The 26,302-nt window shown below is 42.2% G+C and overlaps 1 protein-coding gene across 5 annotated transcripts in view; it reads left to right on the top strand.

The window, feature by feature from the left end:
* The window catches only part of MTMR3 (myotubularin related protein 3), a 192,521-nt gene that overhangs the window by 74,482 nt on the left and 91,737 nt on the right, over nt 1-26,302 (top strand). For all 5 annotated transcript variants that reach the window (XM_069081504.1, XM_069081506.1, XM_069081505.1 and 2 more), the window contains exon 2: nt 21,862-21,925. The gene's annotated coding sequence lies outside the window, so the exon portion shown is untranslated. The remainder of the gene's footprint in view (nt 1-21,861; nt 21,926-26,302) is intronic.

Below are 26,302 nucleotides of genomic sequence, written 5' to 3'. Positions count from 1 at the left end.
CTCCGATAGTCAGCACCACACCCAGAAATAACTGGCCGTGTAACCTTGAGCAAGTTACTTAACCCTGATTGCTTTAAAAAAAAATATTGGAGAAGGCAAATGATTGATTTTTTGAGAATAGTGCCTGCAAACTTTGGGCTAGTGAGTTTGGCTTTCACTGATTGGAAGATCCTAAATATATTATTAAAAGAATGAATCATCTAGGGGCGGCTAGGTGGCACAATGAGTAAAGCGCCGGCCCTGGAGTCGGGAGGACCCTAGTTAACTTAACACCCACACAAAAATACTAGCCGTGTAACCTTGGGCAAGTTACTTAACCCCATTTGCCCTCCAAAATGCAAAAAAAAAAAAAAAGAATGAATCATCTAGAAAAAGAAATGTTTATCACAGTGAGCCAGCATGGCTGCTGCAAGAGCAAGGCTTGTCAGACTAAACTTATTTTCTTTTTGACAGGGTTACAAATCAGATAGGTCGGGGGATGTTATGTAGTTGAGTAAGATTTTAGCAAAGTGTTTGACACAATTCTTCATATTATTCTCATGAATGAGTTGGAGCGATATAGCTAGTTAAAGAGTATAATGGGATAGATTTGGAAGTGTTTTAATAGACTTGCCATTAATGGTTTGATGTCAACTTGAGAAATTCCCAGTAGAATGACTTGGGGATCTGTGCTTTTTACTGTTTCTTCTTTTTTATCAATGACGTATAAAAGCATAGATGGCATATTCATCAAATTCACATATGTCACAAAGCCAGACATGATTGCAAAAAGGGCAGTTAAGAGATCGTTAGGAACTTTGGAGAGAGCAGTTTTGGGGGAAATGATGAGACTGTAAGGAGTTTAGAAGAGAGTGAGAGAAAGCCTTACAAAGTGGAGGCACCTCATTGAGGAGTTTAGCTGCAAAGTGAAATCGGATAATTTTTAGCAGGGATGGAAGTGATTAAGGGAGTCTTTTTTCAAATAGAAAGAGACATGAGTATGTTTATAGAGGGTAGGATTAAATTTAGAGTAGCCAGTAGAGAGAGAGAGAGATTGAAAATAAATGAAAGAGTGACAGAGGGGGCAGTTTGTTAGAGGAGAAGGGATGAGATCACTTGAACAGATAGAAAGAGTAAGGCTACCTCATATGGACTCTAAGGGACAAATGAATTGCCAAACACTGTGGATAGAAGAAAAGGAAGGGGCTGGAGTGGGCTGCTGAAATGGGCGAAAGGTTCTGGGAGGAGGTGGACCCTGAGTAACAATGGAGGATAGGATTTGGACAAGTAATGGGGAGGAGGCAGATGATATTTTGTGTGCATGGGGGAAGGAATGAGTATCCTCATGGGTGGAACGGAGGGTGGCTGTTGGTGAATAGTAGGGATGAAGAAAGAGGGTGACTGAAGGGATCTGAGTAGTAGAAGATGAAGAAGAGGGAGTTCACAACAAATGGCCTCAGTTTCTTTCTCTAAAATATGGGATTCTCAGCTGAGAAAGTGGGGGTAGGGGAAGCCATGGGAGGTTTGAGGACGAATGGAAAGGCTTGGAAGAGCCACTGTGAAGAGTGAGAGAGAGTGGTAAAATAGTAGGATTGCCAAGCAGCAGTGAGGACCCAGTTGAGGTTATGTAGCATAAAGTAGTAGTAGACCCACTCAAAATGATTATGTGCTTTTTCTCTGCCTTTATTCAGCAGATGTGGAGGCACAAAGGCAATGAATGGTGGGAAAGTCTAAGGTAGGTTTGCTGAGTGTAATCAGCAATATGAGGGGGGTAGGGTTCAAGAGAGGAGTAAGTGTAGAACTGAAGTGGTTAATAACCAAGGAGTCTGGATGGGCAGAAGAAGAGAGAGGGGCCAGTGCAGGAGGGATGGCTGGGAACAGAACTGAAAGGTCAAGTGACTGGAGGCCATGGTGAGGGCAAAGAGTAGGGTGATGTCAGGGAAGGTAGAGGGAGAGGTGAAAAACCAATAGATTCGACTGGGATAAGGGGATTTCAGAATCTTGAACGTCAGGTGATATATTTGTGGGAGATGGCAAGATCAAGGGTGTGAGCCTTGGGTGGAGCATATTGAAAGAGGACACTAGTTTATTAAGGGTTGATTGGAAGGAGTGAGACTAGAATGAGGGTAACTGAGAGCATTGCAACAAGCGTCTGAACTAGGGATTGAGAGGAAGCACAGTGGGATCTGAGTAGACGGTTCAGTAGAAGAAACCTTCAGCCTTCGTGAGAGCTCTGATGTAAGCCTTAGAGGAGCGGACACATTCAGAGGTGACTCTAAAAACAACTGTCCAGGAGGCCTGTTGGCGTTCCTTTAGGGCAGTGGCTGCTTTTGCTTCTTTGTATCCCTAGCCTTAGCGCAGTGCCTGGCACACAGCTGCCACCTAGTCAGTGCTTGCTGACGCACACGAGTGCTGGTGGCGCGTACAAAAGTGAGCTCCTTGGGGAGGGGGAGGGGGAGAGGTTGTCCCGTTGGTCCTGGTCAGGCACAGAGACAGGAGCCAACATGGAGGACATGTCCTAGAGATGAGCGGCAGTGACAGGGCTGTAGGGTGAAGGCGGCGGCTGCCAGGCCTAGGGCTTTGAGGTCAGGAGTCGGCATGGTGACACTGCCAGCTTTGCAGAGCACTCTTTGGACCCTCTGGTGCATCTGCGCAGATGCTGAGCGCTGCAGGTGTCAGGGCTTTATGAATGGAATAATGATGATTCTCTTCTTTCTGATAAGCAGAATGATAGGAACTGGCTTCATGCTGAGCTCATGAAGTCTAGATGAGCACAATCAAGGCTCCTTCCTGCTGGCAAATAGTGGAATTGACAAGTTGGGAAATCTCCCTTTTGACTTCTTTTGGAAAATCTGGGTTGGTAACATTTTGAGATTTTTCAGTGACCTAGCGAAAGTCCAGGGAAAGGATTAGATGTCTCTCTCACACTCTCTTCTCACTGTATTGATTCATTTCTAGCAATGTTTACCTTGAATAAAACAAACTTAACATTATTTCAAATGTCAACTCAGATAGCAAACTGAGATCTGGACTGGTAGATGCTAAAAGTAGCTCAGGGTAGGCAAGTTAAGTGACATGCCCTGGGTCACATGGCTAGTAAGTGTCAAGTGTCTGAGGTCAAATTTGAACTCAGGTCCTCTTGACTCCACAGCTCCACTGTGCTACCTAGCTGCACCGAGTTCATTTTTCTAGATTGAAGCTACTGAGAAATAGTGTTTTTGTCATTAGATGTTCATATGACCAACATATTGAACACTGGATTTGGTACTTCTTTAGCTGTGTAACCATTCATAAGTCACCCCCCTTCTCTGAACCTTGGTTTCTTCATCCACAAAATGAGGATAATAATATTTGTATTACCTCTATTCTTGGGTTGTTATGAGAGAGTGAGAGAGAGAGAGAGACAGAGAGAGAGAGAGAGAGAGACAGAGACAGAGACAGAGAGCGAACGAACTCTTATTTAAGCCAGGTACCATGCTAAGCTTGTGTTACAAGTGTAAGAAAATAAAGCAGTTTTTACTCTCCAAGAGCTTTTCTAATGGGGGAAGACAAAGTATAAAAGGACAACTGGAATTGGGAAGGGAGAGAGGAGGCTTCTGATGGGGATGTGCAGCATTTGTTCTTAGGAGTGTGTTGAGCTGAGAGTGATGAGAGTCACATGGCTGGAGCTGCTCTAGGAATGAAGAACAGGGCAAGGGAGGGATTCACTGGTCTGGTTTCAGAGGAAAGAGCTTTGTAAACTTTAAAATACTCTCCAAATGTGAGCTGTTGGGTTTAGGCATGCTAGATTATGTATTTGAAAAAATGTTTCATTGCATATTCTGTTGTGGAATGTTTGAGAATATTTAAATAAATAATTCTTCAGTATAACTTAGGTGATTGAGACATCCTGGCTTTAAAAAAAAAGTACAGCAATTTTTTTCTTTTTTTTTTTTTTACTTTATCAAATGCTTTATTAACTTCTAGTTTACACCATTGATTTCCACAAGATTTTGAGTTACAAAATTTCTCCCCGTTTTTCCCCTACTCACCACCCCAAAATAGCGATCCCATTGGATATCCCCTCCTCCAATCTGCTCTCTCCCATGTTGTTCCTCATCCCCCTTCCGATTTTCCAGTAGGGCATGGTGGATCTCTATGCCCCAGTGCCTGTATATCTTCTTTCCCAGTTACATGTAAAATAATATTAATGATAGTATACATATATATTTTAAACATTTGATTTTAAAGCTTTGAATTCCAGATTTATTCCCTTCCCCCCTTGTCACCTACCCTTACTGGGAAGATAAGCAATTCATTATAGGTTATACATGTGTAGCTATGCAAAACATTTCCATAGTGGATATATTGTAAAAGACTGACTATATTTCCCTCCTTCCTATCCCATCTCCCACTTATTCTATTCTCTACTTTGATCCTGTCCCTTTTCAAAAGTGGATGCTTCCAACTTCCCTCTCCCCTAGCCTGCCCTCCCTTCCATCATCCCCCCTCCCATCCCTTTCCCCCCTACTCTCTTGTAGGGTGAGATACCCTATTTAGTGTGTATGTCATTCCCTTCCTAAGCCAAATTCAATGAAAATAAGGTTGACCCATTCCCTTTTGCCTTCCTGTTCTTCCCCTCCATTGCAATAGTTTTCCCTTGACTCTTCTATATGAGATAGTTTACCCCATTCTGTCTTTTCCCATCTCCTCCCATTATATTCTTCTCTCACCTCTTAATTTCTCCTTTTAAGGAGAAATCCCTTAATTAAATCCCTTCCTATTAAATTGGTCCTGTGCCCTCTGTATGTTTACCTGTACACATATATACAGACACTCACATATGTATTCATATGGCCATATACCCTCCTATATAGACATATATATGTTTATATACATATATATTTATATTCCCTTCAACTATTCTCATACTGAGAAAAGTTTCATAAGTTACAACTAATTGTTTTTCCATGTAGGAATGTTAATAGTTCAACTTTGATAAGTTCCTTATGATTTCTTTTCCCTGTTTACCTTCTCATGCTTCTCTTGCTTCTTGTGTATGAATGTCAAATTTTCTATTCAACTCTAGTTTTTTCATTAAGAATGCTTAAAAGTCCTCTATTCCATTGAATTACTATATTTTCCCCTGAAACATGATACTCAGTTTTGCTGGGTAGGTGATTCTTGGTTTTAATCCCAGCTCCTTTGATCTCTGGAATATCATATTCCAAGCACTTTGATCCCTCAGTGTAGAAGCTACCAGATCCTGTGTTATCCTGATTGTGTTTCCACAATATTCAAATTGTTTCTTCCTGGCTGCTTCTAATATTTTCTCCTTGATCTGGGAATTCCGGAACCTGGCTATAATATTCCTAGGAGTTTTCTTTTGGGGATCTTTTTCAGGAGGTGATTGGTGGATTCTTTCAGCCTCTATTTTGCCCTCTGGTTCTAAAACATCAGGGCAATATTCCTTGAGAATTTCTTGAAGGATGATTTCTAGGTTCTTTTTTTTGATCATGGCTTTCAGATAGTCCAATAATTTTTAAATTATCTCCCCTGGATCTATTTTCCAGATCAGTGGTTTTTCCAATGAGATATTTTACTTTGCCTTCCATTTTTTCATTTGTTTGGATCTGTTTAATAGTATCTTGATTTCTCATAAAGTCATTAGCTTCCATTTGTTCCAGTCTAATTCTGAAGGAATGATTCTCTTCAGTGAGCTTTTGAGATTCTTTTTCCATCTGGCAAATTTGGCTTTTTAAGGCATTCTTCTCCTCATTGCCTTTTTGAGCCTCTTTTGCTATCTGAGTTAATTTATTTTTTAAGGTGTTATTTTCATCAGTCAGGTTGGTGACTCTCATTTCATAATTTTCTTGCATCGTTCTCATTCCTCTTCCCAATTTTTCCTCCCCTTCTCTTATTTGTTTTTCAAAATCCTTCTTAAGGTCCTCTATGGCCTGTTACCAGCTCGTATTTTTCTTGGAAGCTTTTGGTGCAGGAGTTCTGACTTTGCTGTCTTCCTCCTGTTCCATGATTTGGTCCTTTTTGTCCCCAAAGCAGGAGTGTAAAGTTGGACTGCTTGGCTTCCTTTGCTTGCTCATGTTGCCACTCAATTACTTGACTTTTGAGCTTTTTTCCACAGTAGGACTCTGCTACCTGACAGGAGAGCTTTCATCCCAATCGCTGGGGTTTTCACAGCTGCTGGAGCTGTTAGTTGGGTGCCTTCTCTGAAGCCTCCATACACTCTGGCAAGTTGGTCACGCACCCCAGGACCTCCACCCTAGACAGCAATCCAGATCCAAGCAGGTTAAAGCAAGAGCAATCACTCCTCAGACTGGTCACATGGTCCCCCTACAATCTGTAAGCCAGGAGCTAAGTGCCGCCATGTGGAGGTGGCTGCACAGCCGCAGTGCCTCAGGTGCTTCTCCCTCCAGGGGGTAAAGGCCGGACCGCACTCCCAAACTACAGGATCCCAAAGTCCACACTGCACTGACCTCTAACTTTGTCCTTAGCATCTATGGATTGATAATTCTGGAAACCGCCACAGCTGCTGGTGACCTGAGGTCCCTCCAGCTGGCAACTGGTTGTGGCCCCCCTGAGGCTAAAAGCTCAAACTCGTGCGGGGCTGGGCTTGGTTCCCAGAATGCTATGCTGGCTGCTTGCTGCCGGCCTGCCTCAGTGAATACCTCAGTGTTGTCCTCAGCGAGAGGTTAGCTTCTTTGTGTCATTTTGTGGGTTCTGTAGCTCCAAAGTTTGTTTAGAGTCACTTTTTTACATCAATTGGAGGAGGTGGGAACCAGAGCAGTGCGGAAGTCCTGTTTCTACTCCACCATCTTGACTCTGCCCCCCAATTTTTCTCAATACATAATTAAACCATGATTTATAAGGAGCTTTTAATTTATTGTGAGTTTTTAACAATTAGCTAAAAACCCTTTGTTGTATTAGATCAAACTTAAATAAGCAGCTTTTTGTGAACTTTTTTTCATTTTTAAAAAATCTTTGATAGTTAAGAGTTTGAAAGTTAGCAAAATTAATACTTGACTTTTCTACCTCAGAAGCAACATGCTGTCTTGGAGAGAGAGAGCTCTGTCCTTGGAGTCAGGGAGAACTGACCTTGAATCTTGCCTTAGATACCTGCCCTACTCTGTGTGAACATGAAATAAGAAGAGTTCAGAGTGCCCCTTGGAGAGGAATGAACATATGATTGGCCTAGAGTGTCTTCCTTAGTTCTGGGAGGAATCAGCCAATTCCACAGAGAGGTGTAGTTAGGTGCTGAGGGTACTTTCAGTGCGTGAAGTCAAGGGGCTGAGTGAGTTTCCATTGTGAAGAGAGGGAAGATTTCTTTGGTAAGGTAGAAAAAGTCTAGAATCAAGAATACACTAGTAGAGGGGAAAAAAAAAACCTCTGTTAGCCTCAGTTTCCTTATATGTAAAATGGAGAACAATAAATTGTAGCATTTCACTCAAAGTTGTAAGGATTAAATGCGATGATACTCTGGTTTTTGTCTTTAAAATTTTGAATTCTGAAGTTTTTTCCCTTCTGTCCCTCCCCTCCTCATTAAGAACACAAAAAATACAATACCCATTATACTTATGAAGTCATGCAAAACATTTACACATTAGCTGTGTTAGGGGAAAAAAACAAGAAAAAATAAAGTGAAAGAAAATATGCTTCAGTCTCCACTCAGAGTCTATCAGTGAACAGAATTTTTTCATCATGAGTCCCACAGAATTGTCACGGATAGTTGCCTTGATCAGTAGCTAAGTCTTTCCCAGTTGATCATTGCTACAGCATTGTTGTCATAATGTTCTAGTTCTGCTTATTTCACTTTGCATCAATTAATGAAAGTCTAATTATGTTTTTCTTAAACCAGCCTGCTCTTCATTCTTATAGCACAATAATCTTCCATCATAGTCATCGATGGGCATCCCCTCAGTCTCTAATTCTTTGCCACCTCAAAAAGATCTGCATATAAATATTTTGGTATATATGGGTCCTTTTCCTCTTTCTTTGATCTGTTAGGGACACAGATCTACTACTAGTAGTATTGCTGGGTCAAAGAGCATATGCCGTTGTATAGTCCACATTGTTCTCTGGAGTAGTTGAACTGTTCACAGCTCCATCAGCTGTGCACTACTGCCCCATTTTTCACATTTCCTCTAGCATTTGTCATTTTTTGGGGGGTCCTGTTTGTCAATGTGATGGGTATGAGGTGGGTAAAGTGTTGTTTTAATTTGCATTTCCCTAATCAGTAGTGATTTAGAGCATTTTTTCATGTGACCATAGATAGCTTTGATTTCTTTATCTGAAAACTGCCTGGCATATCCTTTACCCATTTATAAATTAGGGACTGGCTCTCAATTTTATAACTTTGACTCAGTTCACTATATTTGAGAGATGAGTTCTTTATCAGAGAAACTTGTGGGAAATTTTTTTTTTCCTTTTCCTCCTTGGAAAACTCTTTGCAAATCTTAAAGCATGATATAAATGTCAGTTACTCTTCACTTAGATTTATGGTCTCTTCTCATTCTTTGATGAAAGAGTGTTAATTAAAACCCCAAGTTAGAGCCTTTTAATTAGTAGTTCCTTTCAGGCACAGTATCTTGTTGTTGGATGATAGCATTTCCTCCAACCTGGAGCAGACATGGCTTCCACAGGAATTGGTCTCTTTTGTTTTAGATGGGCTTTAGTCTTTTCCCTCTACATATTTGTGGATGACTTAGTCCCTGGCGGCTTCTCTGTTTGCATGAGATAAATACAAGTTGGAGGGGCGGTTCCTTTTGGGGCCACAGAATTGGTGCTGTTAGAAATACCTTTTAAGAAGATGGTTGATGTTCATGGTTGAGACCATTTCATCTCTGTTAGCCATTAGTCAAGGGATGGCTGCATCTAAACAATAGGTATTTAATTGACCTTTTTCAGTAGAGCTGCTTTTGTGGTTGGTATGTTGGGAGTGGGATTGGGGGGCTGTGGAGGACACTATTAGAAGCTGTTAGGATTTTGTTGATTTGTTTGGAAAATTTGAGTATATTCTCTTCTCAAATAGGAGCCAATTTGGTTAATATTCAGAATATAAAATTTAGTCTAATGGAAAGCTGAATTCTTTTAACTTTATAGAGATTGGGTCTTTTGAACTTTGTTTATCATCTCTCTGTACACATTGTGGCTGTGTAGAATAGGAAAATTTGTCATTTGGATGGCCTTGGTTTACAAACTTCAAATCTCTTTGTCTTTTCAGAGTAATGTGACAAACACGTCTTTTTTGCCAGCTTTCTGGCTGATTTCTGTGACTCCTCTGTGCACAAAGGCTGCATTGACCTCATCTCTTTAGGCAGTTGTCAGTCTTGAGATGGTTTTGGCAAGTGTGAAGGTTATTGCTTGTCTCTGAGTGTGTGGGAGAAGGAACAAACACTTGGTCAAGCCATAGGGATGTAGTAGAAAGACCATCTGTAGTCAGAAGCCATGAGTTTAAAATGACTGACTGTGCTGGTTATCATTCATGTTACTGGACATGTCGCTTAGGTGAAGATGTTTCTTCTACATGAAGGGGCATAATAATGCTTGCATGACTTAGCTCCTAGTTTCAGTGAGGACCAGATGAGGTGCTGTGTGCAGTGCTTAGAGCAGTGGCAGTGAGAGTTGCCCTTATTTGTTATACCCTGGTTCTCCTGTCTCTGTGTGGCATTAGATAGAAATGGATTTCTCTTGCTGTTACTTTGTGTTAGTAGCCTGTGTGGTCCTGGGCATACCACCAAAGCTTTCTCAGCTTCAGTTTACTCGTCTGTTAAATCAGCGTCTACCTTACAAAATTGTGTGAAGATTAAGTGAAATAATATGTCAAATGCCTTGTGAATCCTAAACTGCCATGGAAATGTTAATTTATTATCATTATTATTGTTGTTGTTATATTTAATGGTCTGTGGACTTGCCCAGATGGGCAAAATAACTTTTTTTAGCTGAATAAAAGTATTACTGCTGCCACCTCCTCCCTCCTGTCTTCTTTCTTCTTCACTTCCTCTTCTTCCTTCTCTTCCTTTCTGTCATTTTACAAATGAGGAACCTGAGGCTCTGTGCCCCTTCAGTAACACAGGTTGAGGCATCCATACTAATAGGGGAAAAAAAGTGGGTGTAAAACATTTTCTGTACATGAAAGTGCTCTGTGTTGGTATTAATAAAGATCAGCTAAGAACTAAGTGCCAATAAGAGGAGTTAATGGTGTGTTGGAAGGAATAAGGAGATGCCAGAGTTTGTAGAGTGGGGCAGTGCCGTCTCATCACTTTGTCAGCTCAGTGAAAGTTAGACTGGAGTGGGGAAGGACTTGAGACAGAGGTCACACAGAGGGCTAATTTCATGGGCCTGTGTCAAGAGAAGGGCATACATATACATATGAGAGAGGTGGTAGATTTTGAAAGTAAAAATGACAAGATTTACCAACAGGTTGCATATGTGCATTAAATAAAAGTCCATAGTTGAGGATAACACTGAGATGAGCCTGGGGAGTATGGTAAAGCCCTCAGAGGAAATAGGGATGTGACATAGAAGGGAGAGAACAGAGCCCATGGAAGCTGAGAGATCTGAGTGAGAGAATATAGAGGAAAAAGAGGAACTCCCCAACTCTAGAAGGCCTGCCTGCCCTGGATGCAGAGCCAGCAAAGGGAAGGGAGAGAGGCAGGCAGGTCAGAGGAGGACCAGGAAAGAGCAGAGGCCTGCCAGACTAGAAAGGAGAGAGTATCCAGGAGGAGATGGTGGGTGGCAGTGTCAGGTGCTAGAGGAAAGATGTGAATTGAGAGTACATTAGATTTGGCATTTATTGAAGAGATCCTGGGTAGTCTTAGAGAGGTCAGCTTGGAGTCCTGACTGCAGAGGGTTTGGTAGAGAGTGTGAGGAGCTAAGTAGAGGGACTTGGTGGAGAGGGCTTTCTCCAGGAATTTAGCTGAGAAGGGGAAGGGAGACAGCCTGGTAGGTAAGAGGGCTCATGGAGCGTATGGATGGGCTTGTTTGTAGGCAGCTGGGAAGAAGCCAGCAGAATGACAGAGACAGATTGTTAGAGGGAGAATGATGGTGACAATGATGTTAGAGGATTCAATTTGGGGATCCCGTGACTGAAAGCTATCAGATCAGATGCCTTCTCACATTTATTAACTCCTTCAATCCTTCCAGCATCCCATGAGAGAGCTGGGAAGAGATCAGAGCTGAAAGGGGCCTCTGAGGCCTTCTGGTCAGGCCAGCCTGTTCTTAACATGGTTGACACACACCTTCATTTGAGATGTCTAGTGAGACCCCATTTCAGTTCCAGTTGTAATTGATGGAAAATTTCTCTTATATCATACACAGATTTCCATTTCTCCCCCATCTCCCCCCCGTGTATTAGGCCTTACATAGCTGGCCCATCATTGCCACATTGGAAGACCTTTTTGAATCCTGATTCAGCCCTTAAGTGTGGCAGTCCTTATATAGATGAGTAAACCAAGGCTTAGAAACTTGAAACAAATATTGCACTGTTAGGAAATACTGGAACCCTAACAAGCAAAGAGCCAAGGCTGCAGCCCAGGCCCTCAGGCTCTTAGGCTGCATCCTCTCCATTATCCCGTAGGGGTTTCAGGGGCCAGACTGGAACCTGGCTTACTGAGTCTAAATTCAGGGCTCCTTTCATCATATCATCCCAACCCCCCTCCCTGTGTCTTTTGTTATCTTTTGTTTTGGTTCCTGGGAGCAGTGCTGGGCACCAAGGAGCATTGTAGTGAGTGTGTGTTGAGTTGGTTTGGACTGAACCGGGAAGAAGCTTCTTCTACCATGCCCTGTGTCTTCTTGCTGTCACCTTCATTTTGGGGAAGTCAGGTGGCATGGCCAGGGCCATCTGGTCAGTTAGTGCTAGAGCCTGTGGTCGTAGAAGCCTATACTTTATTTGTCTTTTGATTCACCAGAATTTCAGTGGGAACAGATGAATATTAGTTCAGGAAACTTGCTTTCTATTCTGGGCTGCCCAGAGATCCACCATATTCACAAGGGTGGATGCAAGAAAGTTTTTTCCATTGCCGATGCCAGACTTTCTAATCTTTCCATAGTTATTATCAATATTAAGAGAAAATAATCCTGCAGAGCTTTTAAGTAATTGAAAATAATTTCTTTCATGCCCCCCACCCAACCCCAACCATTTCTTCTGTTCTTTGTTTTATTAAAACTTTTGTTGTAAGAATTTCTTCAGTTGGGGTGGCCAGGTGGCGCAGTGAGTAAGAGTGCCGGCCCTGGAGTCAGGAGACCTGGGATCAGTTCCGGCCTCAGATACTTAATACCCACACAAAATAACTGGCTGGTAACCTTGAGCTAAAGTTACTTAACCCCAATTGCTTAAAAATAAATAAATACAGAATTTCTTCAGTTTCAGGGGCGGCTAGGTGGCACAGTGAATAGAGCACCAACCCTGGAATCAGGAGGACCTGAGTTCAAATTTGGCCTCAGACACTTAACACAAAAACTAGCTGTGTGACCTTGGGCAAGTCACTTAACCCCAGTTGCCCTCCAAAAAGGAAAAAAAAAAATTTTTTTTCTTCAGTTTCTTTTATGAAGGTGGGAAGATCTATAGACTTGAACTGAAAAGACTTGGGTTTGACCTGCAGCCTGTCATTCTCTCTCTCTCCCCCCCCCTTCACCAAGCAGTTACGAGACCTATCTCTCAGCCTCAGCCATGAAAATGCCCCTTGCCCCTGGCTGGGAGAATGCTTTGGCAGCTGTCAGTGACCAAATACAGGGAGTACTTCCAGTATATGTCACTGTGGCATACTTTTAGGAGTGAGAAGTGGATGTGTCCCCTAAATCACTGGAGGGCAAAAGGACTCACAATTAAAGTTTTCTGTTTATAGCATCTCCATTTATTTTTTTAAATTAAGTTATTTAATTAATTCTTGCCGTTCTTGGCAAACTAGATTAAAACTTTTTCAATAATTTTTTTTTCTGGTAATTGAACCATAATTTTTGTATATTTTTCCCCATTGTATTTTCTCTTGACCCACCAGAAGCATGAGTTTAGGAGGAAACACAGTAACAAATGATAGTTTTGTTAACTTAATTAAATTGTGATGTAATGGGAAGGGACCCTGGCCTGGGGAAACTAATCCTAGTTTGACTATTTGGGTGACCTTCTGCCAGTTTTGTTACCTTCCCATGCCTTCTCCTGTCTCCTCACCTGTCAGGGCTAGATGGACTTCCTTTTGCCTCTAGTATTTTGTGAATCTAAAGTCCCTTCTGGCTGTGACATTTTAAGATGAACAGATTTTCAAGTTCCTTTCCCTCTCAGTCATTCTGTATTCTGTGGCTCCAACATTCTGTGATTTTGCAGAAGGACTGAAAGCAGCATTAGTCACCCAGTGTTTTTGGGAGGCATGTTATCTGCCTACTTTTGGGCATGACCTTTTCTACTCCTTTGGGAACTGAAACTGGCCCTGTTGCCTAGTTAAAGCTGCCCAGTAGTGGAAGATAAAAATAAATAAGGTATATTTGTGTACAACCAAAAACACTGTTCTAAAGCATTAAGGCAAAACTCACTTTATATTTTTACAATCTTGGTAGATCTGGGTGCACATTTGGAAAAGCTTTCTTAAAAATTTTATCCAGGAAGCCAAATCAAGCGATCTCATTAATCCTTATTTATTTAAAAAGACAAAAAAACAAAAACCCTAGCTCTTTTACAGATCCTGCTGTTGTATAGCTCTCCTTTGGGGCAAGTGTTGAGAAAGGAAACCTCATTTTTTCCACAACACTTGTAAACAAATAATGAACTGCCCCATGGAACAGGAGGGATAAAGTTACACTGTGAGTTTGGGGTCATTGGCTATTTCAGTAGAACTTTTCCTGGTAGATTGTATGCGCCTAGCGCCTTCCTTTTCCATTGAAGCAGTTCTCTTTATGAAATGTTTATAATGATTTCCCAAGAACCCTGATTAGAACTCAGTTCTGGTGCTATCTTTGGCTAGCTCATTAGCTCATTGGGGTTTCTTTAGGGAGCTGGTTGACTGTGCAGAATGTAGGAAATGATAAAATTTTAGCTGCTTATCTGTGCCCCACAGCTGAGCAGAGGAATGCTAATGAATTTATCTCAAAGTTGAATTTCTAAAAGTGAGAAAACTCCCCAAGCTGAGTTTAGTATTTCAGAAAAAGGGGATGGGGGAGGGGGGATGATAATTTCTGTTTTCTTTTATCTTTTCTGGAGCTCTTATAGAACTGAGATGTTTCTTCAAGGATGGAGTATGGTGAGAGGACCACTTGGCATGTGTCTTTTCAGAATAAAGTTATAGTTGGAAAAATGGTACCCAATAAATGTGACTGACATTTAGCCTAGTAAGAACATGCCAGCTGGTGCTGTAGCATTACTTGATGCTGGCAAACCCAACTGTGCAATGGTTCAGTTGCCCTTTCTAGTTTGTTTTTAAACAGCCCCACTTGAAAAAATTTCCAAATCAGAACTTGACCTCCAAAGTATATCTATCACCATGGGCCTGTGTCAAAAACCTTAAATCCTTCCTCGTTATTTACAGAATAAAGGCCAGATACATTTGCCCTGCATTTTGAGGCCTGTCCTTTGTGGTCTAACCTACCTGTCCACTTTGATCTACTTCATCCTGCATTCTAGCTGGATCGTTGGCTCTATTCCTGCTGCCCCCTCAGTTTGCTGTCACTTTACCCTTAGATCCTGCTGTTCCTTACCTGGAGTCTTGTGTTGTCGCTCCCACCCCCAACTCTTCCTTCTTCCAGGCCCAGTGGGAAACACGGTTTCTTCAAAAAAGCCTTCTCTGTTCTCTCTTAACCAAAAGTGATAATCTCCTGCCTCCAAATTCCTGTCATACCTTGTAGTTCTCCAGCTGATAAAATAATGTTTGTAAAATGCTTTGCAAACCTTAAAGTGCTCGCTCTTATAATCATTTTGTTGTTGTTGCTTTTTGGAGGGCAGTTGGGGTTAAATGACTTTGCCCAAGGTCAAACGGCTAGTTTTTGTGGATCTGAACCCAGGTCGCCCTGATTCCAGGGCCCGTGTTCTATTCACTGCGCCACCTAGCCGCTCCTATAATCATTCTTGTTGTTATTTATACCCTGCCTTAAAATCCCCCTGCTCCTCATGTTGGGATGTGCTCAATCTTGTTTATCTCCAAAACTCTGCAGTGTAGATGGAGCCTGCTTTGTTAGGAGCATGAGCCCCCAAGTTCAGATGCTGTTCCCACCTATTACTTGCACTTTGGCAACTGGGAGCAAGTTCCTTACCTTCTTGGGGCCCTAGTGTCCTCATCTTGAAATGGTGAGATTGGCCTGTGTGCATCTGAAAGCCCTTTAAAGGGAGAGGAGAGACAGCAACAGACAGGATGGGGTAGGGGGCAGGGGCTGGGATGTCAGAAGAACCCCAAGATAAAAAGGTAGCCTTCCATCTCCATCTCCAGTCCCCCTTTTTGGACCTTGAATGAACTTTTTCCCCATGAAAAGCCCATGCCTCTGGGGTGAGCGCCAGGTGTGAGCCTGGAACTCTGGCTGGGGCAGGGAGCCATCAGCATGGGCATTTGGGGAGGCAGGAGGCCCTCCAGGCCAGCCCAGCTCGAGAGAGTAGCACTTTGGGAAGCGCAGGCCCGAACACTTATATGAGTGCTTTCCTCCTTTATTGCAGATGGAAATGTGTGGAATCACACCTCTTGGGGTTTTCCCCCCTCTACTTTGTATAGCTGCAGAGATGCTCAGTTGCCAACACAAAGTGAAAATGAGACTATTAATAAAAATCACATGAATGCTTGAAGTCGAGAAGGTTAAGCAGACGAATGTTGAGAATTGACTGTATTGTTGTTCAATAGTTTCAGTCGTGTCTGACTCTTCGTGACCCCATTTGGGCTTTTCTTGGCAAAGATACTGGAGTGGTTTGCCACTTCATTCTCTAGCCCATTTTACAGGTGAGGAGACTAAGGCAAACAGGGTTAAGTGACTTTCCCAGGGTCTCATAATTCTAGGGTCTGAGGCCAGATTTGAACTCAAGTCTCCTGATTCCTGGCCGAGTGCTCCGTCCAGTGCACCACCTCACTGTCCCCCCACTGCCTATATATCCAGGGCTAATTAGAGAAAATCCGCGCAATAAAGGTATTAGCATTAATGGAGCTCAGGGAAGGCTTCTTGTGGAAGGTGGAACTGAAGCTGAGATTTGAAGGAAGCTGGGGAAGCTAGGAGATGGAGATGAGGAGAGAGAGGGAGCTCAATGGAGTGCTCCAGACGTTCTCACCAAGACACGGACAAATGGGACTAAGCCTGGAAGGGGCTGGGCTCGCTCAGTCTGGCTTCTGTCTGCTTGCTCAGTTTTCATAAAGCGTGAGCATTTACATGGTGTAAATTGGCAAATGTCACGAATGCAGATTCGATTTATTATTTTGGTGGTTAAGGAAATGATGGAGAGCGTGTCACTAATCATGCAGATTGAATGGATGTCAAAGTGTGTGGTGTCTGTGGCTTTCTGTTTTCCTCCATTTTTCCTGGAGAGCCAATTATTAAACCATTTACCAACATACTCTTAGACTGTTCTCTTCCTTGTTTTGGAAAGGACACCTATATTAATGCATTCCAAGATTGCACTTCCTGCCTACGCGAAATTCTTGGCAGTTAATCTTGTCGCACCTTTATGGCTTTTCCTATATTCAGTTTGCATTTCATTGGTCACCTGTTTGTATCTTTTGATAATATTTTAAGCTTTTTGAGGTCAGGGACAGTGTATCTGTCTTTGTATAGTCCAAAGTATGTAGCCCAAGGTGGAGCTAAATATTTTGCACTTGATGGATTTTGCACTTTACTCTAATGCAGTAATGATTAAGTGTCTTCTGTTTGCAGGACAGTTCACTGGGTACAGGCACATGAAGGCAGTATAGAGGGAATCAGGGCACACTTTTCATAAGATGGGCCAGATGAGCCACTTGAAGGAAGGTGGGGATTTGAAGAATTGGAGCTGAGGAGGAAGTTCATTCTGTGCATGATCCTGGAGAAGGTCAGTGAAATGCCAAGTTTGTAGGGCAGTCAATAGCCAGTTTGACTGTAAAAGAGTGTGCAAAAGAGACTAATGAGAAATAAACCTGGCAAGTTGGCTGGTGCCAAATAGTGAGGGGCTTTGAATGCCATGCTGAAGAGTCACTGTTTGCTCCTACGGGCAATAGGGAGCTATTGTAGTTTCTTGAGCACAGAAGTGACATGATCAGACTGGTGCTTTAGGAATGCAGCTGCATAGTGGGTTGATTGAAGAGGCAAAAGACCAATAGCCAGGATCAAGAAAGAAGCTCCTCGAGGTCAATGTCTAGTGAGTCTCTAAGGAAAACTTGGTACCATGTGGGTGGAATGTCTGGTAGTTGAGAGGTTTTGTGACCTCACTGAAGGAGGGATTCTGTCCATCTCTATTCTCCATTATACCTTTTGATCCTGTGTGTTCTCCCATGACTTAACAGGGGGATCCTGTCAACATGGTAGAGGTCTTCTGTCCCCCCAAGGGTGGGCTCCCTGGGTGTGATTTGTAAGGTCAGGTTTTTATTCTTATATTTTAATAACTTGGACCAAAAGAGTGATGGTGGAAGGAGCCCCCTGGCCTGGGAGTCAGAAAGTGTGTGTTTGTCTCTGAGCTGCACAGGTCTGTGCTCTCCTAAGCTACTTCATCTCCCTGGGTTTCACACTCTTCATTGATAAAATGAAGAGAATTGGAATTGAAGGTTGGGTGTTGAACCCAGGTCTGCTGGCTTTGCATCTCAGCTCTGCCTGAGGAGCTGTGTCACCTTCATTTGATAAGGCACTGCCTCTCTCTGGGTCTCAATTTTCTTATCTGTCAGTCAGCAAACATTTATTAAGCTCTTACTGTATGCCATGCATGATGTTACACTGGGGAGACAAAGGAAAGCAAAGACTTCTCCTTCTCTTCAGGAGCTCACGTTCTGATGGGAGAGAGAACATGTAAATAATTTGGTTTATACAAGATACATACAGAGTACATGGCAGATCGTCTCATAGGGAAAGTCACTAGCAGCTGGAGGGAGTTGTTAGAAACATGCTTAGTCTAGGAGTAAACAGTACTTGTTGGAGAGCCAGGGAGGTTTTCATTACCTTTATTTTACATTTAATCTCTCCTAATAAATGGGTAGCCTCCTCAAAAGACTGCAGAGAGTCAGACAAAGGCAAGCCCTTTTATGCTGCTTCCATTCGAGTTTCCTGCCTTGGTCCTCCCTTCGGAACTGGGATTGGGCCCAGCTTTTCTGGGTCACGGGCTTTCTGACCTGCCCACTACACATACTTACTCCTTAGTCTCTTCCCTCTGCCCAGGATGAGCTTCATGCATCCCGTGATTGAATAATGAGGCGCTGATTCTAGGCGGGGTGTGTCTGTTACTATGTGTAAGGCTAGTTAAGCATGCGAGTCAATGAAGAGTCGGTGACCATCCTTTGATCCTAGCGCGTCTGAGCCTCTGAGCCGGCTTAGCTCAAGCCCCTTCCCAGGGTAAACTTAGAGATTTCTTCCAGCTAGATGACTGGAGAGGGTCTGCCCTTCCTCCCCTCATCCCGATTTACACCTTCCTGCGCATCCTGTGCAGCAGCCATCGTTCCTGTAGAATCTGTGGAAACCAAACTGCTAGCATGTGTGACAGGGTGTTTGGTGCAGAGATGGGGACAGGGATGGGCCGGGAATGAGGGAGCTGCAGGGGGGAAGGGAGGGAGCAAGAGCACTGTGAGCAGCGGGGAGCCGGTGTACAGGATAGTGACAGGACATAGAGCATGGGCATGTTAGAAGAGTAGGTAGAGAGCGTACACGAGGCAAAGTGTGTAAAGAAGCCTGAGAAGGTGGCTGTTGAGAAAGAGGGGTGTGTGTGTGTGTGTGTGTGTGTGTGTGTGTGTGTGTGAGTGACAGATACAGACAGGGACACACACACACACACAAAGAGACAGAGAGAGACCTGGTCAGTCCTGTTCTCTAAAGTTCAAGTGCCAAACTAGAGTTAGAGATCTAGATCTGGGAGTTATCTATAGAGAGATAATCACTGAATCCCTGGTTACTGATGGGCTCCCCAAGCGATAATCCAGAGAGGACCCAGGACAAAGTTTAGGGCTCTTACCCAGGATTAGGGGGTGAGCCAGAGTTGGGAGTGGGCGGAGCCTGGAGAGGAGAGAGCATGTGCAGGGCTAGTTACTTCCAGTGAGTCCTGTCTGCCTTCCGTTTGTTTGCTTGCTTGCTGTCTCCCTTCTTAGACTGGGAGCTCCTCCAGGGCAGGGATTATCTTTTGCCATTCTTTGTATCCTCAGCACTTAACACAGTGCCTGGCACATAGTAGGCACTTAATAAATGTTTATTGACTGACTAGAAAGGTCCAGAAGGGTAAAGAAGAGGCCCTTGGCTTGGGCATTGAAGAGCTCGGTGGTAATCTGGAGAGACAGCAGTTTTCATTGAGTGATGAGATGATCTATAAATTCCTGTCCAGTTCTGTCTTTACGGTCTCTTTTCTGTGATTCCAAGGTCTCTTACAAGTCTGACATTCTGTACCTGTGTCTAACTGGTTCCAAGTTCCATTCCCTGACTTTGAAGCTATAAATTTGGAAGCCTTTTTAAATTGTGGAGTCTACAGACTACATCAAACAGTATCTTCTTAGAAAAAATAGTACATAAAGCAAAGCTTGGGGGGGAAGAATGATTAATGTGACATGGTTAGAAAGGGTTGTACAGATGTGAAATTTGAGCTGAGCCTTGCAGGGAGTCAGGAAGCAGAGGCGAGGAGGGAGAACATTCCAGGCCAAAACATTTATGAAGTATCTAATGTGGGCATTGATGGCCATTGGTGGTGAACACTGGGGCCATGAGGATGATTATGCACACTTTCTAGGGTGGAGGGTCGGGGTACACAGTCAGCATAGAGAAGAACTAGGTTAAAAGGCATAGCTGGTGATGTGGGTAAGAGCCGGACTAAAGGCTCTTGGATAGTTTGAACAGGGAGAGAATACTGGAGACGAGAGGATTGGGGAAGTTCCATGAAGGAATTGGATCTTAAGCTGAACTTTTATTGAGGAAACAAATTTTAATTTAAAAACAACAACAACATGGGTGCTAGGTGGTGCAGTAAATAGAGCACCAGCCCTGGAGTCAGGAGGACCTGAGTTCAAATGCAGCCTTAGACACTTAACACTTACTAGCAGTGTGACCTTGGGCAAGTCACTTAACCCCAATTGCCCTTCCTTCCCTCCTCCAAAAAGCCAAAAAACAACAACATCAAAATTTTTTTTATCAACTTCATTTTCCAGTCTGATCCTCCAACCCTCCCCTTACTCAGGGAAGCTGTCCTTAGTAACAAAAAAATGAAGAGAAAGGGGAAAAAAGCAGGTCTGCAAAACTAGCAACCCCTACCCAATCTGATGGTCTTTGTGGCATCCCTCATGCCTAGTCCTTGGCCTCTGCAAGGAATGGAGGCCAGTGTGTTTTCTCCTCTTCTGTGGGGCCAAGTCTGGTTCTGGAGCTGCTTCTTTCTTGTGCTGCTGCTGGGTGTTCTTTCCATTCATATTGTTGTAGTCTTTGTCTGTGCTGTTTTCTTGGTTCTGCTTTTTTGCTCTGCATCGGCTCCTGTAAGTTTTCTTATGCTTCCCTGAATTCTTTGAATGCAGTGATATTTTACTAAATTGAGACACTTGCTGGGGCAGTATTCCATTACATTTGTATACCACACTTTGTTTAGCATTCTTCTTTGATAAATATCTGCTTTATTTCTAGTTCTTGGCTACCACAAGTCCTGTGATATTGCGGGATCGCTAGGAACTTTTTGTCTTGTATTTCCTTAGGATGCTTCTCAGTAGAGTCTGTGGGTCAGAGGGTGTAGACATTTTAGTCTGATTTCAAAGTGATTTCAAAAATAGTTGGGCTAATTATAGCTCCATCAACAGTGTGTTAGTGTGCCTGTCTTTTCTTAAACCCAAGAAAGGGGTTTTAAATAGCCAGAAGGAAGAAAGGGAACATGTTTCCAATTGATTACATGCAAAAGAATTAATTTTCTAATTATGGGAGTAAATGTTCTGTCAATTCAATTCTCTCTTTAATTTTAAGGTTTTACTATATCCTTTATTTACGCTTTGCTTTATGTGACTTCAGATGTTTCAACATGCTCTTCTTGGTCGAATGGAATGAACTGTCTGTCTCTGAATTTCTGAAGGGAAATCATCTGCAAAGAAGGAAGGTGATAGTTCTTTTGTCCCTAGAAAGGTCAAGTTGGAGTGTTCTTGATACAAGAATTTCTTGTATTTCAACTTTAAAAGGTTATTGGACTGAGTCTTTTAAATGTAAAAGGCTAGATTCCTTAGTAAAAGCAAACCATATACATATAACTCCTTAAACCAAGAAGTCCAAGGCTGTTAGCTGTGATCTTAAACAGTCTTAAAGTAAGTGTTCATGTGCATATTAAAGGAGGGAGAGAGTGGGCCTCTTCTTTCTGTGCTGCTCTCTATTGAGATAAATACTTTAGCATGCTTTGTGTTTGACTTCTTGGAAAGCTGTAATACCATAGGCCTTCTCCCTTCTCTCTGGGTCTTACTTTCTTCTGGAGTTGAATGAAGGAGGTTGTACTAAATAACCGATGGGATCTCTCCTAATTTTAACATTCTGTGAGGCTACCGTTCCAGTTTCTGAAGGTGATATTGATGATGCTTAGCAGTTTTTGTTCCAGGACAAGGAAGCGTTCTTGAAATCACTCATCATCATCGGTGTTATTGTGATCATCATGAGCATCATTATCGTATGATGGCATGTTTTAAAACCTTAAAAATGAGTGTTATTAGGCTAATATCTCGGTGTATGGTAGACAGTATACTGTTAGAGGTGTTTGAAATAGCTCAATCTTGATTAAGATTTTTATGTTTTACAAATATGGGTTTTCTTTTGTAGGTTTCAATGTGAACTGTATTAGCAGAAAAAATTCTTTGAAAAATTGACAAAGAATCTACATTTGGTAAGTCTGCATTCTCTTTTCTACTTTCCTCTATTGTTGACTAAAGACAATTGAGCAGGGAAGAACAATTAGTAAATTAATTAAGGGAATATTCACTTTCCTGTTATTAGCAAATATACTTTAAAAAGTTTTTATTGATGTCTTCTGTTTTTTAATATTAGAATAGTTTTTATTCTAGAATCCCTTATATATCCCATATAGATAGATGTAACTATAACTGTATATAGATATATCTCTCCATGTATTATGTCCCATACAACAAATAATATTTTTAGCAAACCCCCCCCCCTCAAAAAAACAGAAGGAAAAAATCCTCACATCTCATCAGTACAGTGAAAATTCTGAAAACATGTGCAGTGTGTCTCACCTATGGCTCTCCCACATTTTTGAAGAAGTGGGTTGGGGGTATCTTCTCATTTCTCTTCATTTGAGCCCTGCTTGACCTTTATAATTTTGTTAGATTTATATTTTAAGTAAGTCACTTTATTTTGTTTGCTTTAAAGTTTTGGTCTGGACCAGTAGGGAATCACCAATGTGGAAATGTCCATAAATGCAATCAGACATCTGGAGAATTGCGTGGGGCACTGAATGGTTGGTTAGGTGCCTTGCTGCCTCGGGTCGTAGAACTACTAGTATGTGTCTGTAGCCAGACTTGACCTAACAGAGGGAGTCAGGTGGAAAGAACACTGGGTTTGAAGTCACAAGACTAGATTTCAGTCCCTTCTCAGATGTTTACTGCCTGTGTGACCTTAGACTTCACTACACCTGGGTCTCAGCTTCTCTGTCTTTGTCACGTGGAGTTAGATGACATGGCTTCCGTTTCCTTCTGGCTCTAGATCCAGGATATCCCAGGCCTTTTTTTATTCATGGGTCTATAACGATAATCCTTTTAAGTGTGATCACAGACTCTCCAGTGTTGTAATGTAACCAGCTTGTACCTGAACAGGAGTTCTTCCCACACCATTTCAAACAAGGCCCTCCAGCCTTTGAGAAAGACCCCTGATGAGGGGCAGTACACTATCTCCTCACTTTTTCTTTGTGTCCCTCATTAGTCAGCTAGCATTTATTAAGTGCCTGCAGTGCCTAGGCTCTGTGCTAAGATGCAGAGAAAGGCAGAAAACTGCCTAATGTCATTCACTCTTGATTCCTTTTACATTATTGTGGTAATTACATAAGTTTTTGCACATTTCACTTTATAACTGTTCATCTAAGTCTCCCCAGTGTTTCTGAATTCTTCATATTTGGAAGAATAGAATATTCTGCTAACGTTCATGTGCCTTCATTTGTTCAGGCATTCCTTAAGTGATAGGCGCCCATCAATGCTGCGATGAATATTTTTGTCTCTGTGGGACCTTTCCCTGGTTTATAACCTTGTTAGGGCAAATGTCTAATAGAAATATTTACCTCTAGGTCAGCAGACAGATACAGCTTGGTGGCTTTTCCAGTGTTGTTCCAAGGGGCTTCCTGGAATTGTTGCCCTGATTCACCGTCCTCCTGACAGTCCGTTAGTAGGCCTGTCTTCTATCAGCTTCTCTTCATGTTGATCGTTTTTGTTTCTTGTCATCTTTGCCAGCATGATGGGTATTATATTTGCTTTACCTTTCTTCTCTCTCAATTTGGATTATTCTTTCATATAGTTGTTGATAGGAAGCATTTCTTCTTTTGAAAATTGCCTCTGCATCTTATTTTACCCCTTCGATGTTGGTGAATGACTGTTGTCGTGACCTGTATGTTTTTTTCAATTGAATAGAAAATTCCACCCACTCCCCCATTGAGAACACAAGAAAAACATTTTTAAACTTAAAAAAAAAAATCCTTGTTTCATCTCTGACAGGAATTCTAGCAGAACTTATACTTAGTCTGTGTTTTTCATTGAAGCTTTGCTTGAAGAAGTTTTGGAGTCATTCTCTTTTTCTGAGTTTGTGTTTAGAGCATTCCTGTCACTATTCTTTTTTGGGGGTTTGGGGTGCTCTTTTTTTCTTTATCCTTTTCTTTTGCTTATTCTTCCAGCCTATTTCCTGACTTCAGATGTTAGGTCTGAGCTCTATGCACATCTGGAGGGAAGTTCTGGGTTGATCTTACTGCTTTTTTCTTGGGGAGGGGACATCCCTGAGTGTTGTGTTATTCCAGGATCTCAATGACAGCTCAGGTTGGGGGATCTGTAAGCTATCAGGGTTCCCAGAATAGTTTCATACAAGGCAAAGTCTGATTACTGTCTTTAGCCAATGCTAACACTACTCATCTCCACTGGTGTTTCCCTGCCCATCCCCCAGGTCCACAAGTTCCTGACCTGACTTTGGGTCTGAGCAACAGTAGACTTCTGCTTCAGAATTATAGAACTACAAGCTTTCCTTTGGTCTGGGATTCCTGCCCTACTTATTCCTTTCTAGGCTTTAGACTGAGCTAGAAGCTAGGACTGAAGCCCCACTCTGCAACATGGGGGTCTGAACCACATAGATGTTGCTCGCTTCTGAACTTTCTTCTCTCTCTGTATGTGATCTGTGAGTGGTCCTTGGTGTGCCTCCCCTGGACACAGGTTCCCTCTTCCTTCTGCCCTAGATGTGTCCTGGAACTGGGGAGTGGGTGACAAAGCTGCCAGTTGGCATGTTGTCCCTTCCTGGTATATATAGGTATGGGACCTCCTCTGGTCCTTGGGCACCGCTGTTCCTGGCCAGACTATATCCTCAGTGTCCTCTACTATCTCCTTATACTGGCCAACCTGGGCTGGCTTTTTCTTGGATTTCCCCATCAGGATTCAGTTTGGTGCATTTCTTGGATCTGTTTTGGAGGAATTTTGGTGGGGAACCCACTGCAGTTCTTCCTGCATTTCTGCCATCTTAACTCTACCTGTCATGGCCTGTCTTTGATAAAACTGAGTTTTCTCCTTATAATTGATCTTTACTTCCTTTTGTAGATGTTAACTATTCTATTCATCCCTTTAAAATACATTCTAGACTGTAAACTAAAAGGAAACAAACAAATTAATAAAAAAAAAAGAGTAAAAATAAAATAAAATACATTCTAGAACATGACTACCTAACCTGGGGTTTGAGCACTTGGAAACTTGGATGAGAAAACAAATTACATCTTTATTTTCACTCTCCTCTAAATGAAAATTGGCATTTCCTTCAATTATGGATGTAGGCAGCAAACATTCTGAGGAGGGCTTGATAGTTTTTGCCAGACTGTCAGGATGCTAGGATACATGGTGAAGAACCCCTTCCTATAACTTATACTCTGTCAGTATACCTGGCTCTTCATGTGATGACTCTCTTCTCTTCCCTTTTTTTCAGCATTAGCACCTTTACCCATTTCATTTCCTCTCACTATTCTGCCAGGTCTTGTAGAGATTGTTGCCAATTGCTAAACAATCTCATCTTCTGAGTTTTTTAAGGAGTCCAGCATGTATTTCATCTGGGACATGTGATTTCAACTGATCAGTGGGTTACTTGGGCTTCCCCATTCTCTCCTTCGACATTTTCAGTCCTTTCTGGGTCCATTTTCTCTTGAAAGAGAAGACAAAGGCAGAATAAGGAGGGAGCAGCAACTTTGCTTTTTTTTGTCTTGTTATTCACTCCAAGCAGAAGGCTTGCCCCTTCACGGAACCCTCCCCGCAAACCAGTTTTGTTGTTGTTTGCTAGTAAGTGTTAAGTGTCTAAGGCTGGATTTGAACTCACGTCCTCCTGACTCCAGGGCTGGTGCTCTGTTCACTGTACCATCTAGCCGCCCCATTAATGGTGCCATTCAAAAGACTTCTTAAACCTTTTACCTCAAAATTCTCCAAGAGTTTGTTCATTTCTTTGTTTTCTAGTTTTTTTAGAACTTCTATTAGATTTTTCTACTTCTGGGAGAGGAATATTAAAGTCACAATTATTGTTGTAATAACTCTTGTGTTTGGAATCCACCCCCCTCCCCCAAATGATCATGCCAGCTTAAATGGTGAAAATAGTTCACACATATTTAGCACCTTTTTTAAAGTGGAAAATGGGGATGATAATACAACTTTGTATGCTTGCCTTTATGTTAATTATAGCTCAAATGTATATAACATTGTAAGATAGTGTTTTATTTTTCATAGAATCCTGTGAGGTAGGTATTAACCCCCCATTTTACATATGAAGAAACTAAAGTCAGAAGAGCTAAAAGACCTGTATATTATTACACAACTAGTAAGTATTAGAACTACAACTGAACCCTAGTTCTTCCTTAGTCCATGCAGTCTTCTTTGCACCACAACTGTATATGTAGCATATCGAGTTCACTTCTTCCCTCAAATTAGTATGACATCAGTATATTAGTACCAAAAATACTTTGTATATCCTGTCACTACATCTATCTATCTATCTATCTATCTATCTATCTATCTATCTATCTATC

This window comes from Petaurus breviceps, unplaced genomic scaffold (genome assembly GCF_028583685.1).
Source record: "Petaurus breviceps papuanus isolate PSGF00001 unplaced genomic scaffold, PetGlider_PUasm1.0 99, whole genome shotgun sequence".
Classification (NCBI taxonomy): Eukaryota; Metazoa; Chordata; class Mammalia; order Diprotodontia; family Petauridae; genus Petaurus; species Petaurus breviceps.
This window is presented reverse-complemented; position numbering and strand designations above follow the sequence as displayed.